Source organism: Dendrobates tinctorius, unplaced genomic scaffold, assembly GCF_039654945.1.
Source record: "Dendrobates tinctorius isolate UK_male_01 unplaced genomic scaffold, ASM3965494v1 ptg000251l, whole genome shotgun sequence".
Lineage (NCBI taxonomy): Eukaryota > Metazoa > Chordata > Amphibia > Anura > Dendrobatidae > Dendrobates > Dendrobates tinctorius.
In genome coordinates this window covers 6,702,418-6,718,089 of record NW_027361918.1, presented here as the reverse complement: position 1 = coordinate 6,718,089, position 15,672 = coordinate 6,702,418, and positions in this window count along the sequence as shown.

Here is a 15,672-nt window from a genome sequence, read left to right as displayed (position 1 = left end):
GCAGAAAAACTTAGCTTTAGATGACTGGAGCAGAGCTGAAAACCAAGAGCTGACAAGCCAGAAGGAATCACCAGCAACTGAATAAGGTGTCGGCTGTCTTAAATCCAATCTGAGAATCCTGAGATCCAATCATCATCCTCATTCTCAGGTGGCAGATCTCCACCGATCCAACCATCCGCACCACCTCCCATCACCACCAGAGGGAGTCCAGAAGGGGAACTCACAACTGGTGAACCAGAGAATTAACTCACAACAGGTTCGCTAATTACTATTGCAAGTTTATAAAGGGGTTCTCGCACGTAGTTAAACTTCTCACACATCTGACTCAAAAGGGGGCTGATGTCAAGAATTGGTCAGTCGCAGCGGGGGCGGCATTTCAGTCCTTCAAAAAATGTTTCATGTCTGCTCCGGTTCTAATTCAACTGGACCCCTCCAAACCATTTATTGTTGAGGTGGATGCCTCGGAGGTGGGGGTGGGGGCGGTGTTGTCCCAGGGGCCCACCACTTTGACCAATTTGAGACCCCGTGCCTTCTTCTCCAAGAAGTTTTCCCCTGGCAGAACGAAATTATGATGTGGGGAATTGGGAACTTCTGGATGTGAAGTTGGACTTTAAAGAATGGAGGCATTTTTTGGAAGGGGCTGGCCATCCTACTGCCGCGGTCACTGACCACAAAAACCTTGCTTACATTGAGTCTGCTAAGAGGTTAACCCCGAGGCAGGCAAGATGGTCACTTTTTTTTTCCAATTCCAGTACTCCATCACCTTTAGGCCGGGATCCAAAAATTTCAGGGCTGATGCCTTGTCCCGTAGTTTGGATCCGGTGTCTCCCCCCGAACCTCCATCCTACATTCTTCAACCAGGAGTGGTGGTGGCGGATGTTTCTAACATGTTGGAGCAGGAGATTCAGGAAGCTCGGTCTCTGGCCCCTCCGTCTAAGCCGGTGGATAAACTTTTTGTACCAGTTCAGTTTTGTCTCAAGGTCCTCCAATTCAACAACTCAGCTCTGGGTGGACATCCTGGGATCTCGGCCACCCGGAGGGCCATTGCTAGCGTGTTCTGGTGGTCCTCCTTATCCTCTGATGTTGGGTAATTTGTGTCTGCTTATGAGATACAGTACGTGCCTGTGCAAAAAAAAACCCATAACCGGTCGGCCGGGGAATTAGTGCCACTGCCAATTCCTGATAGACCATGGACCCATTTGACCATGGACTTTATCACCAATCTTCCTCCTTCCAAGGGTAATACCGTAATTTGGGTGGTAGTGGACAGGTTCACTAAACAGGCACATTTTGTACCCTTGGCTGGTTTACCTAATACGGAGACGTTGTCTGGATTGTTTGTGGAGCATGTGGTGCGGTTGCATGGGGTACCCTTGAATGTGGTGTCTGATAGGGGGTACAGTTTGTTTCCAGATTTTGGAGGGTGTTTTGTAAGAGGTTGGGTATTGGTCTATCTTTTTTGCTTGCTTATTACCTGGAGACTAATGGTCAGACTGAGTGGACCAATCAGTCTCTGGAGCAAATTTTACATTGCCTGTCCTCAGCCTGACAGGATGATTGGTGTACTGTGTTACCTTTGGCCGAGTTCACTTTTAACAACCAGATTAATCAGTCTACGGGCACATCCCCTTTTTTCTGCAACTATGGGTTTCATCCACATTTTGTGGAATTCTCCCATTTAGAATCAGGGTGTCCTGGGGCGGATGGGGCAATCCAGCGGTTGGGGGAGTTATGGCGGGAGGTCCAAAGGAACATTTTGAAAGCTCAGACTAAATGTAAGTTCTTTACAGACAAAAAACGGTTCGTGGGGCTTGTGTTCCGGGGATGGGGATAAAGATTGGTTGTCTACTAAGAACATAAGACTCAAGATCCCCTCTGCGAAGCTTGGACCTAAATTTATCGGCCCTTATGAAATTATAGAAACAATAAACCCGGTGACCTTTTGGTTGCGTCTCCCGCCGTCTCTACGGATTCCCAACATTTTCCATGGGGCCCTTTTGAAACCATTGGGTCCTGTGGGGGGGTTGTTGTCTTTCCCATCACAGGTTTTCATAGATGAACAGTCTGAGTATGAGGTGGAATGAATCGTTGACTCTACAATGGTCCATCGTGCTCTTCAGTATCTTACACATTGGAAGGGCTACGGTCCGGAGGACCGGTCATGGGTTCCTGTACGATCGGTTCATGCGGATCGGTTGGTCCAGGCCTTTTTTTTTTTTTCTCAATTATTTTTATTGAGGTTGAACAAGAAAACAAGTCAAAACAATGACAACCATAGTTACAACCACCATATATATGAAACTAGGGGAACGAGAGGAGAAAATAAGGAGCAGAAAGTGGGGACTGACAAATGAAAAACAGGAAAGGAAGGGGTGAGGGAGGGGAAGGGGTGAGGGGAGGAACAGGCATTAGTGGCATCGATAGAACTATGTGTAACAGCAAGAACACATAATAAGTCTCAGTGTTCTGCAGTACAGTAATATATTCCAAAAAGGAAAGAAAACAAACAACATCCAATATCTATTATCCGGCATCTTAATTATATACGGCTAAGCAGGCTGGAGCGGAGCAACCGTGGAGTGTCTGCTATGTATCCAGGGGTGCCAAATGTTCTGTCTTTTTATAGTTCAAGCTGGCAGTGAGTGTTAATTCTATCAATTAGTCCTGCAACCTCTGGGGGGTGGGATCTTTCCATCTAGCCGCTGTCAGCACTCTAGCAGCTATCAAAATATGTGACAGCGTACCTCTAAGACTATGAGGAATTTCGTTCAGGCCAATGTGTAAAATGGCCTGGCTTGGGGTCAGAGTCATCTGGACACCCAAGACTTGTGAGATCAATAAATCAACACCCCTCCACCAAGGCTTGAGCACTGGACAGGTTGGTCCAGGCCTTTCATGCCAGGTATCCTGGGAAACCTGGGGGTCTGATGGCCCCATTGTTGAGAGGGGGTACTGTCATGATCCAAGACGGGGTTTTGTCTTTGTCCCGTCCTGGTCAGACAGGAGTTAATTGTATCTGCCTCTCTCTGGTGTTTAGGCGGCTATTTAGTTGCCACGTGACCTAGGTCCAGCGTCGGTGATAGTTCTGGTCCCTCGGCTTGAGCAGCTGACCTAGGTTACTCTGTTGGTAATCGTGCTTCTCTATACGCATGTCCACTGTTGTGTGTATGACCTGGCTTGCTCCCTGACCACATGCCTATCTGGTTTTGACCTATTGGCTTATTCCTGACCAAGTGCTTGCTGTGACCTCTGGTACTTCGTATTACTGCTTGTTGCGGACCAGACTTTTGACATTTTTGCTGCCACCTGGTGGTGGTTTTGGCCTGCCCTAGGAGTGTGCAGTCCCTTCTCCCCTCTGTTGCCAACAGGTGGAGCACACACAAACCTGCATTGCAGCTGCATGACAGTCTGTAAGATATTTTAGGAAGGTTTTATAAAATGAAGCACAGGAAAAGGAAGCTCGGCCATCTTGTGCAGCATCTGCGGCAATGAGGGGGTGAGTGAGGCTGTGCTGGAGAGGGATCCGACTATATCCTCTCATGACAGCACCCCTCTGATTTAGAAGCAGCGGCAGATTGGAACTGATCTGGTCCAGGATCCGAACCTGTCCTGATGCGAAGGAATTCCTGCCCTACAAGCTGTTAAGGAACAGTAGGGACTGGGACCTGGAGAGAGAGGTGATATGCCCCATGGAAGAGTCACACCACAAGCATCCTTGGTATTGCTCACCGGTTGGGGGAACTCCGCATCCACCTGCGTGTGCTGATTATTTTGTTCAGGGCAGACCTGGTGAAAGGACACTATAGTAAACGTGCACAAATCACAAGATATTTTTGGCGCCAAGAGATACAAGGCCTATAGTTAGTTAGGTATATTGACATTACGGACCACGTTCTCGTGCGGTTCAGAGACTGAATATTCTATCCTACTCTTTGGTGCTGACACAGCACACAGCGAACCCCAGGCAGGACTTGTGCTTTCTATTTGTCTGCTGGAAGAGGAGTCTCTGTGGAGCAATATAAAAAAGAGCAGTGGTTCAGCTCCAACAGACTTTGTCCTCGGTACCTTTGCTGATATGTATGTAAATATGGCTAATTTTGGAATATCGATAATATAATGCTAGGAGCATCACTCTGTCCAAAGCCTTTATAGACTGCGTCAGCGCGACGCGCCCGCGCAGTCTGGACCCCACAGAGTTACGCATCCGGGGATGAGAATTGTGGCCCAGGAGATCGCGGTATGCGTTAGCACTGAACGTATACCGCGATCTCTGGCACAACAACTTACCTATCCGGTATTGCTGCGGGGTCTCTTCGGGCCGGAGGCCGGGACATGAATCCTCCGTCAGAAATGGCGCATGCGTATAGAACACTTCAGGCGCAATTTTGTTGGTAAGCACCACATGACAGGATGGGGGCGCAGAATTGGAGTAGCACATACCAGGATGGGGGCAGCACATACCAGAATTGGGGCACAGGATGGGAGCAGCACATGACAGCATGGGGGTCAGGGCCGGACTGGGACTAAAATTCAGCCCTGGCATTTGAAGTTACACAGGCCCACTAGTCACATGGTGACTATATAATATCTTTGTACACTTGTAGGTTACAAGAAGTGAGAGGAGATTAACACCACTATATAACATGTCATAGCTGTGTCCAGTATTTCAGCTCTGTCCTATTTATTGCTTTTAGTTGCAGTACTCCTCCCAAAGCTCTGTCCCCTTTTGTACACACGGTGACAGAATTCCTGGCAGAACGGCTATCCATTGGGCAACCAGACCCCCTGGTCATAGCCGCCCCTATCATACCTCCCAAGTTTTGAAGAAGGGAAAGAGGGACAAAGACTGCGGCGCAACTAGTCACACCCATGTCCATGCCCAACCGCACCCATTTAGCACTGCTGATCACACTGACTGGTACTGAGGGCACAGTGGCTGGCACTAAGGAAGAGAGAAAACAGAGGGAGAGAGAAAAAAGAAAACAGAGAGAAAGAAAGGAGAGCGAGAGAGAAAGAAAGAACAGGGAGCGAAGAAGAAAGAACAGAGAGAAAGAAAGAGGGGAAGGAAAGAAAGAAAGAACAGAGAGAGAGAGAAAGAAAGAAGTAAAGAAAAAAAAGAAAGAACAGAGAGAAAGAAAGAGAGGAAAGAAAAAGAAAGAAAGAGGGGAAAGAAAGAACAGAGAGAGAGAGAAAGAAAAAAGAAAGAGAGAGAGGGAAAGAAAATTAGGGAAAGACAGAACAGAGAATGAGAAAGAAAGAACAGAGAAAGAAAGAAAAAGATAGAAAGAAATAAAGAAAGACTCTATAAAGATACTATAGCAGCCCGGCTCCCATTGTAGCGCCCACCTGAGCCTCCCGGTGCAAGACATATCATGATCCGCTCACATGGCCGGCATCCCCGATTCCAAGGCGATCCTGCTGTCTGCGCTGTCAGAGGAGGACACGGTGATGGATCTGAAGCATTCCTAGTTCCGTCACAATCTCCTCATGAAATTACCTCATTTCCGATCAGCTTCCAGCACATCACTTCTGATGGAACGTCATGTGCGAGCTTTAAAATGCTCCTCGGGGCTCCACCGTGTATGTGCTGTCCCATTTAAGGTTATTATTGTATGCTTATGTAGTTGTGTTATGTTACCTTTCTTTGTATTCAGTTTTGCATTTGGTCTGCTGCCACCTGCTGTCCTTTTTCTGTATAGCAGACTGCAGACAATTAATGATAGTACATGCCTCCCACTTCCAGGTCAAGTGACTCCTTCTCCTCCTGCCGGTGGCCATTACTAGTTTCATCTTCACCAGGGAGAGACACGCTTACCAGGCTGTGGAAGGCATGAGTTTTTTTACCATAATTTCACTTGCGAATCCGTTGCTCACCTTGCTGCATCTTGCTGTACCACCTGGTTGTTATACCTGCATTTCTGGAGAAGTACTGCATTACCAATCATACGCTGTATGTCCAGATTTCCAATAAACAAGTCTGGACTTCACAATATCTGGTATCATCTCTCCGGATGTATGAACAGCAAAACAGCAACAATGGTCCTGTCTGCTCTGCATCGAGGAAACGGAAGGTAGGAATCTCTCCCAACCCCAATCAACTACACCTCCATTTGCCTCATGTGGGGACAGAACAGTGTACTCCTGTGTCCGTGGGAACAGCACACTTTGTATGCTTCGTACACACTTGGCTCCGCTCCGTACATTCCGTACACACATGGCTTCACTCCGTACACACGACTCCGCTCTGTATACCCCACACACACGTGGCTCCACTCCGTACACCAAGTACACGCACGGCTCCAGTCCGTACACCTCGTACACGCGCGGCTCCGCTCCGTAAACACGTGGCTCTGCTCCGCACACCTCGTACACACGGCTCCACTCCGTACATCTCTTCCCTCACGGCTGCACTCCGTACACCTCTTACACATCCGGCTCTGCTCCGTACACCTCGCACACACACGGCCCCGCTCCGTACACCTTGTACACACACGGCTCCGCTCCGCACACCCCGTACACACGCGGCTCCGCTCCGTACACCTCGTACACACACGGCTCCGCTCCGTATACCTCGTACACATGGCTCCGCTCCGTACACCTCATACACACGCGGCTCCGCTCCGTACACCTCGTACACGCGGCTCCGCTCTGTACACCTTGTACACGCGGCTCCGCTCTGTACACCTCGTACACGAGGCTCCGCTCTGTACACCTCGTACACGCGGCTCCGCTCTGTACACCTCGTACACACACAGCTCTGCTCCGTACACCTCATACACGCGGCTCCCCTCCGTACACCTCGTACACGCGGCTCCACTCCGTACACCTCGTATACGTGGCTCCGGTCCGTACACCTCGTATACGCGGCTCCGGTCCGTACACCTCGTACACACACGGCTCCGCTCCGTACACCTCGTACACACACGGCTCCGCTCCGTACACCTCGTACACGCGGATCTGCTCCGTACACCTCGTACACGCGGCTCTACTCCGTACACCTCGTACACGCGGCTCTGCTCCGTACACCTCGTACACACGGCTCCGCTCCGTACACCTCGTACACATCCGGCTCCGCTCCGTACACCTCATACACACATGGCTCCGCTCCGTACACACATGGCTCCGCTCCGTACACACACGGCTCCGCTCCGTACACCTCGTACACACGGCTCCGCTCCGTACATCTCGTACACACACGGCTCCGCTCCGTACATCTCGTACACACACGGCTCCGCTCCGTACATCTCGTACACACACGGCTCCGCTCCGTACACCTCATACACGCGGCTCCGTTCCGTACACCTCGTACACGCGGCTCCGCTCCGTACACCTCGTACACACGGCTCTGCTCCGTACACCTCATACACACACGGCTCCGCTCCGTACACCTCGTACACACACGGCTCCGCTCCGTACACCTCGTACATACACGGCTCCGCTCCGTACACCTCGTACACACAAGGCTCCGCTCTGTACACCTTGTACACGCGGCTCTGCTCCGTACACCTCGTACACTCGCCCCTGCTACATACACATCAAACACTCGGCTCTGCTCCGTACACCTCGTACACTCGGCTCTGCTCCGTACACCTCGTACACACACGGCTCCGCTCTGTACATCTCGTACACACAGGGCTCCGCTCCGTACACCTCATACACACACGGCTGCGCTCCGTACACCTTGTACACGCGGCTCTGCTCCGTACACCTCGTACACGCGGCTCTGCTCCGTACACCTCGTACATGCGGCTCTGCTCCGTACACCTCGTACGCATCCGGCTCTGCTCCGTACACCTCGTACACGCGGCTCTGCTCCGTACACCTCGTACACCTCCGGCTCTGCTCCGTACACCTCGTACACCTCCGGCTCTGCTCCGTACACCTCATACACACGGCTCTGCTCCGTACATCTCGTACACACACCGCTCCGCTCCGTACACTTCGTACACACACGACTCCTGTTATGAATGAGTCACCGGAGGAGGAAAAAACAAAAATACAAGCTAAGTCCAGAAAACCGGAGAGGTTGGTAGCTAGCGGATTGCAGACCCCTGATCCTATTCACAACAACTAACAGTAGCCGTGGGGGGTTCCTACGGTGCCCTAGACCCCTCGATCACAGCCGGAGAACTAAATAGGCCTAAAGAAAGAAAGGGGAAATCAAAACAGCCCCAGAGCAGACCCCAAAGAAATAGACAGCCCCCAACATGTATTGACAGTGAAAACAGATGAAAACACAGACAGAAAGACAGGCTGAGCAAACGATGGGGCCCTCACTAACTAGATAGGACAGGAAAGAAAAGCAACTGTCTGCAATCATGCAAAAACCCTGCCAAAAATAATGTCAAACACGTTTGATAGAAAAGGCCCTGAAGTCATTAGACTTCAAAATCACTATATCAGCACTCAAGTATATTCTGAAAACAGAGCAAAGAGATCAACTGATCAGAGACAAAAATGGAGTTCAGCCAGTCCCAACCAGGGCTGGCTGAACACAAACACTAAGTAAACCAGACAAAATCTCATGGAACAATAGCAGCGCAAAAACTTAGCTTTAGTAGACAGGACTAAACTGGAGGCCAGAGCTCAGAGCAGAGAGGATCACCAGCAGCACAGCAGGGCATCGGCGGCCTTATATCCACTCAGAGATTCCGGATGTCCAATCACACTCCACCTGTTCAGATGACAGGTTTTTCCCATCCAAATCAATCTCACTACCTCCTTTCACCAGCAGAGGGAGTTCATCGGACATCAAAGGTGAAGGAGAAAATAAGCTCATAAGAGACTCCACTCCGTACACCTCGTACACAGCTCTGCTACATCTACCTTGTAAACCCCTACAGACCCCACCCATACTTCCCTCATACAGCACCATGACAACCAGCACAGCAGAGTCCAGCAGACACCAAGAGGCAGGGCTGTGGACACAGGACCTGTGATGAGGTCACGGGAGGGGCGGAGTCAGGGGTCTGGACAAAGGCCCCTGATCATGTGACCCCCTGACTCCTCCCCTCCTGTGACCTCATGACAGGTCCTGTGTACAGAGAAGAGAGCAGCCAAGACGCTGTGAGTGGCTGGGGGGGGAGGTCTCATGCTAGGGCGAGGATGATGTGCGTGGGGGGCGTGGTGGCTTATCTCCCTGCAGTGCGGGACAGAAAAATCCCGGGAGAGTTGGAAACTATAACCGCCGTGCACTCAGAGGGCCAGCGGCAGGAACAACAGCCAGGCCAGTGGCCGCATCAGCTGGTAAGCGACCAGATGAGCAGGCGCTGCCGCCTGCGGCCCACATGACAGCGGCCCTGCGGGAAAATGCCCGGTTGGGCATATTACCAATCCGGGCCTGATGGGGGTGCAGGATGGGAGCACATGACAGGATTGGGGCGCAGGATGGGAGCACATGACAGGATTGGGGCACAGGATGGGAGCACATGACAGGATTGGGGCAAAGGATGGGAGCACATGACAGGATTGGGGCACAGGATGGGAGCACATGACAGGATTGGGGCGCAGGATTGGGGCGCAGGATGGGAGCACATGACAGGATTGGGGCACAGGATGGGAGCACATGACAGGATTGGGGCGCAGGATGGGAGCACATGACAGGATTGGGGCGCAGGATGGGAGCATATGACAGAATTGGGGTGTAGGATGGGAGCACATGACAGGATTGGGGCGCAGGATGGGAGCACATGACAGGATTGGGGCGCAGGATGGAAGCACATGACAGGATTGGGGCGCAGGATCGGAGCACATGACAGGATTGGGGCACAGGATGGGAGCACATGACAGAATTGGGGCGCAGGATGGGAGCACATGACAGGATTGGGGCGCAGGATGGGAGCACATGACAGGATTGGGGTGCAGGATTGGAGCGCAGGATGGGAGCACAGGACAGGATTGGGGCACAGGATGGGTGCACATGACAGGATTGGGGCGCAGGATGGGAGCACATGACAGGATTGGGGCGCAGGATGGGAGCACATGACAGGATTGGGGCGCAGGATGGGAGCACATGACAGGATTGGGGCGCAGGATGGGAGCACATGACAGGATTGGGGCGCAGGATGGGAGCACATGACAGGATTGGGGCGCAGGATGGAAGCACATGACAGGATTGGGGTGCAGGATGGAAGCACATGACAGGATTGGGGAGTAGGATGGGAGCACATGACAGGATTGGGGCGCAGGATGGGAGCACATGACAGGATTGGGGCGCAGGATGGAAGCACATGACAGGATTGGGGCGCAGGATCGGAGCACATGACAGGATTGGGGCACAGGATGGGAGCACATGACAGAATTGGGGCGCAGGATGGGAGCACATGACAGGATTGGAGCACAGGATGGGAGCACATGACAGGATTGGGGCGCAGGATGGGAGCACATGACAGGATTGGGGCGCAGGATGGGAGCACATGACAGGATTGGGGCGCAGGATGGAAGCACATGACAGGATTGGGGTGCAGGATGGAAGCACATGACAGGATTGGGGCGCAGGATGGGAGCACATGACAGGATTGGGGCGCAGGATGGGAGCACATGACAGGATTGGGGCACAGGATGGGAGCACATGACAGGATTGGGGCGAAGGATGGGAGCACATGACAGGATTGGGGCACAGGATGGGAGCACATGACAGGATTGGGGCGCAGGATGGGAGCACATGACAGAATTGGGGCGCAGGATGGGAGCACATGACAGGATTGGGGTGCAGGATGGGAGCACATGACAGGATTGGGGTGCAGGATGGGAGCACATGACAGGATTGGGGCACAGGATGGGAGCAGATGACAGGATTGGGGCGAAGGATGGGAGCACATGACAGGATTGGGGCGCAGGATGGGAGCACATGACAGGATTGGGGTGCAGGATTGGAACGCAGGATGGGAGCACAGGACAGGATTGGGGCACAGGATGGGAGCACATGACAGGATTGGGGCGCAGGATGGGAGCACATGACAGGATTGGGGCGCAGGATGGTAGCACATGACAGGATTGGGGCGCAGGATGGGAGCACATGACAGGATTGGGGCGCAGGATGGGAGCACATGACAGGATTGGGGCGCAGGGTGGGAGCACATGACAGGATTGGGGCGCAGGATGGGAGCACATGACAGGATTGGGGCGCAGGATGGGAGCACATGACAGGATTGGGGCGCAGGATGGGAGCACATGACAGGATTGGGGCGCAGGATGGGAGCACATGACAGGATTGGGGCACAGGATGGAAGCACATGACAGGATTGGGGCGCAGGATGGGAGCACATGACAGGATTGGGGCGCAGGATGGGAGCACATGACAGGATTGGGGCGCAGGATGGGAGCACATGACAGGATTGGGGAGAAGGATGGGAGCACATGACAGGATTGGAGCGCAGGATGGGAGCACATGACAGGATTGGGGTGCAGGATTGGGGCACAGGATGGGAGCACAGGACAGGATTGGGGCACAGGATGGGAGCACATGACAGGATTGGGGTGCAGGATGGAAGCACATGACAGGATTGGGGCGCAGGATGGGAGCACATAACAGGATTGGGGCGCACGATGGGAGCACATGACAGGATTGGGGCGCAGGATGGGAGCACATGACAGGATTGGGGCGCAGGATGGGAGCACATGACAGGATTGGGGAGCAGGATGGAACCACATGACAGGATTGGGGCGCAGGATGGGAGCACATGACAGGATTGGGGCGCAGGATGGGAGCACATGACAGGATTGGGGAGCAGGATGGGTGCACATGACAGGATTGGGGCGCAGGATGGGAGCGCATGACAGGATTGGGGCGCAGGATGGGAGCACATGACAGGATTGGGGCGCAGGATGGGAGCACATGACAGGATTGGGGCGCAGGATGGGAGCACATGACAGGATTGGGGCACAGGATGGGAGCACATGACAGGATTGGGGCGAAGGATGGGAGCACATGACAGGATTGGAGCGCAGGATGGGAGCACATGACAGGATTGGGGTGCAGGATTGGGGCACAGGATGGGAGCACAGGACAGGATTGGGGCACAGGATGGGAGCACATGACAGGATTGGGGCGCAGGATGGGAGCACATAACAGGATTGGGGGGCACGATGGGAGCACATGACAGGATTGGGGCGCAGGATGGGAGCACATGACAGGATTGAGGAGCAGGATGGAACCACATGACAGGATTGGGGCGCAGGATGGGAGCACATGACAGGATTGGGGCGCAGGATGGGAGCACATGACAGGATTGGAGCGCAGGATGGGAGCACATGACAGGATTGGGGCGCAGGATGGGAGCACAGGACAGGATTGGGGCACAGGATGGGTGCACATGACAGGATTGGGGCCCAGGATGGGAGCACATGACAGGATTGGGGTGCAGGATGGGAGCACATGACAGGATTGGGGCGCACGATGGGAGCACATGACAGGATTGGGGCACAGGATGGAAGCACATGACAGGATTGGGGAGCAGGATGGGAGCACATGACAGGATTGGGGCGCAGGATGGGAGCACATGACAGGATTGGGGCGCAGGATGGGAGCACATGACAGGATTGGGGCGCAGGTTGGGAGCACATGACAGGATTGGGGCGCAGGATGGGAGCACATGACAGGATTGGGGTGCAGGATAGGAGCACATGACAGGATTGGGGCCCAGGATGGGAGCACATGACAGGATTGGGGCGCAGGATGGGAGCACATGACAGGATTGGGGCGCAGGTTGGGAGCACATGACAGGATTGGGGCACAGGATGGAAGCACATGACAGGATTGGGGCGCAGGATGGGAGCACATGTCAGGATTGGGGCGCAGGATGGGAGCACATGACAGGATTGGGGCGCAGGATGGAACCACATGACAGGATTGGGGCGCAGGATGGGTGCACATGACAGGATTGGGGCGCAGGATGGGAGCACATGACAGGATTGGGGCGCAGGATGGGAGCACATGACAGGATTGGGGCGCAGGATGGGAGCACATGACAGGATTGGGGCGCAGGATGGGAGCACATGACAGGATTGGGGCGCAGGATGGGAGCACATGACAGGATTGGGGCGCAGGATGGGAGCACATGACAGGATTGGGGCGCAGGATGGGAGCACATGACAGGATTGGGGCGCAGGATGGGAGCACATGACAGGATTGGGGCGCAGGATGGGAGCACATGACAGGATTGGGGCGCAGGATGGGAGCACATGGCAGGATTGGGGCGCAGGATGGGAGCACATGACAGGATTGGGGCGCAGGATGGGAGTACATGACAGGATTGGGGCGCAGGATGGAAGCACATGACAGGATTGGGGCGCAGGATGGGAGCACATGACAGGATTGGGGCGCAGGATGGGAGCACATGACAGGATTGGGGCACAGGATGGGAGCACATGACAGGATTGGGGCGAAGGATGGGAGCACATGACAGGATTGGAGCACAGGATGGGAGCACATGACAGGATTGGGGTGCAGGATTGGGGCACAGGATGGGAGCACAGGACAGGATTGGGGCACAGGATGGGAGCACATAACAGGATTGGGGCGCACGATGGGAGCACATGACAGGATTGGGGCGCAGGATGGGAGCACATGACAGGATTGGGGTGCAGGATGGGAGCACATGACAGGATTGGGGCGCAGGATGGAACCACATGACAGGATTGGGGCGCAGGATGGGAGCACATGACAGGATTGGGGCACAGGATGGGAACACATGACAGGATTGGGGCGCAGGATGGGAGCACATGACAGGATTGGGGCGCAGGATGGGAGCACAGGACAGGATTGGGGCACAGGATGGGTGCACATGACAGGATTGGGGCCCAGGATGGGAGCACATGACAGGATTGGGGTGCAGGATGGGAGCACATGACAGGATTGGGGCGCACGATGGGAGCACATGACAGGATTGGGGCACAGGATGGAAGCACATGACAGGATTGGGGCGCAGGATGGGAGGACATGACAGGATTGGGGCGCAGGATGGGAGCACATGACAGGATTGGGGCGCAGGATGGGAGCACATGACAGGATTGGGGCGCAGGATGGGAGCACACGACAGGATTGGGGCGCAGGATGGGAGCACATGACAGGATTGGGGTGCAGGATGGGAGCACATGACAGGATTGGGGCCCAGGATGGGAGCACATGACAGGATTGGGGCGCAGGATGGGAGCACATGACAGGATTGGGGCGCAGGATGGGAGCACATGACAGGATTGGGGCACAGGATGGAAGCACATGACAGGATTGGGGCGCAGGATGGGAGCACATGTCAGGATTGGGGCGCAGGATGGGAGCACATGACAGGATTGGGGCACAGGATGTGAGCACATGACAGGATTGGGGCGAAGGATGGGAGCACATGACAGGATTGGAGCGCAGGATGGGAGCACATGACAGGATTGGGGTGCAGGATTGGGGCACAGGATGGGAGCACAGGACAGGATTGGGGCACAGGATGGGAGCACATGACAGGAATGGGGCGCAGGATGGGAGCACATGACCGGATTGGGGCGCAGGATGGGAGCACATGACAGGATTGGGGCGCAGGATGGGAGCACATGACAGGATTGGTGCGCAGGATGGGAGCACATGACAGGATTGGGGCGCAGGATGGGAGCACATGACAGGATTGGGGCGCAGGATGGAACCACATGACAGGATTGGGGCGCAGGATGGGAGCACATGACAGGATTGGGGCGCAGGATGGGAGCACATGACCGGATTGGGGCGCAGGATGGGAGCACATGACAGGATTGGGGCGCAGGATGGGAGCACATGACAGGATTGGGGCGCAGGATGGGAGCACATGACAGGATTGGGGCGCAGGATGGGAGCACATGACAGGATTGGGGCGCAGGATGGGAGCACATGACAGGATTGGGGCGCAGGATGGGAGCGCATGACAGGATTGGGGCGCAGGATGGGAGCACATGACAGGATTGGGGCGCAGGATGGAACCACATGACAGGATTGGGGCGCAGGATGGCAGCACATGACAGGATTAGGGCGCAGGATGGGAGCACATGACCGGATTGGGGCGCAGGATGGGAGCACATGACAGGATTGGGGCGCAGGATGGGAGCACATGACAGGATTGGGGCGCAGGATGGGAGCACATGACAGGATTGGGGCGCAGGATGGGAGCACATGACAGGATTGGGGCGCAGGATGGGAGCACATGACAGGATTGGGGCGCAGGATGGGAGCACATGACAGGATTGGGGCGCAGGATGGGAGCACATGACAGGATTGGGGCGCAGGATGGGAGCACATGACAGGATTGGGATGCAGGATGGGAGCACGTGACAGGATTGGGGAGCAGGATGGGAGCACATGACATGATTGGGGCGCGGGATGGGAGCACATGACAGGATTGGGGCGCAGGATGGGAGCACATGACAGGATTGGGGCGCAGGATGGGAGCACATGACAGGATTGGGGCGCAGGATGGGAGCACATTACAGGATTGGGGCGCACGATGGGAGCACATGACAGGATTGGGGCACAGGATGGAAGCACATGACAGGATTGGGGCGCAGGATGGGAGCACATGACAGGATTGGGGCGCAGGATGGGAGCACATGACAGGATTGGGGCGCAGGATGGGAGCACATGACAGGATTGGGGCGCAGGATGGAACCACATGACAGGATTGGGGTGCAGGATGGCAGCACATGACAGGTTTGGGG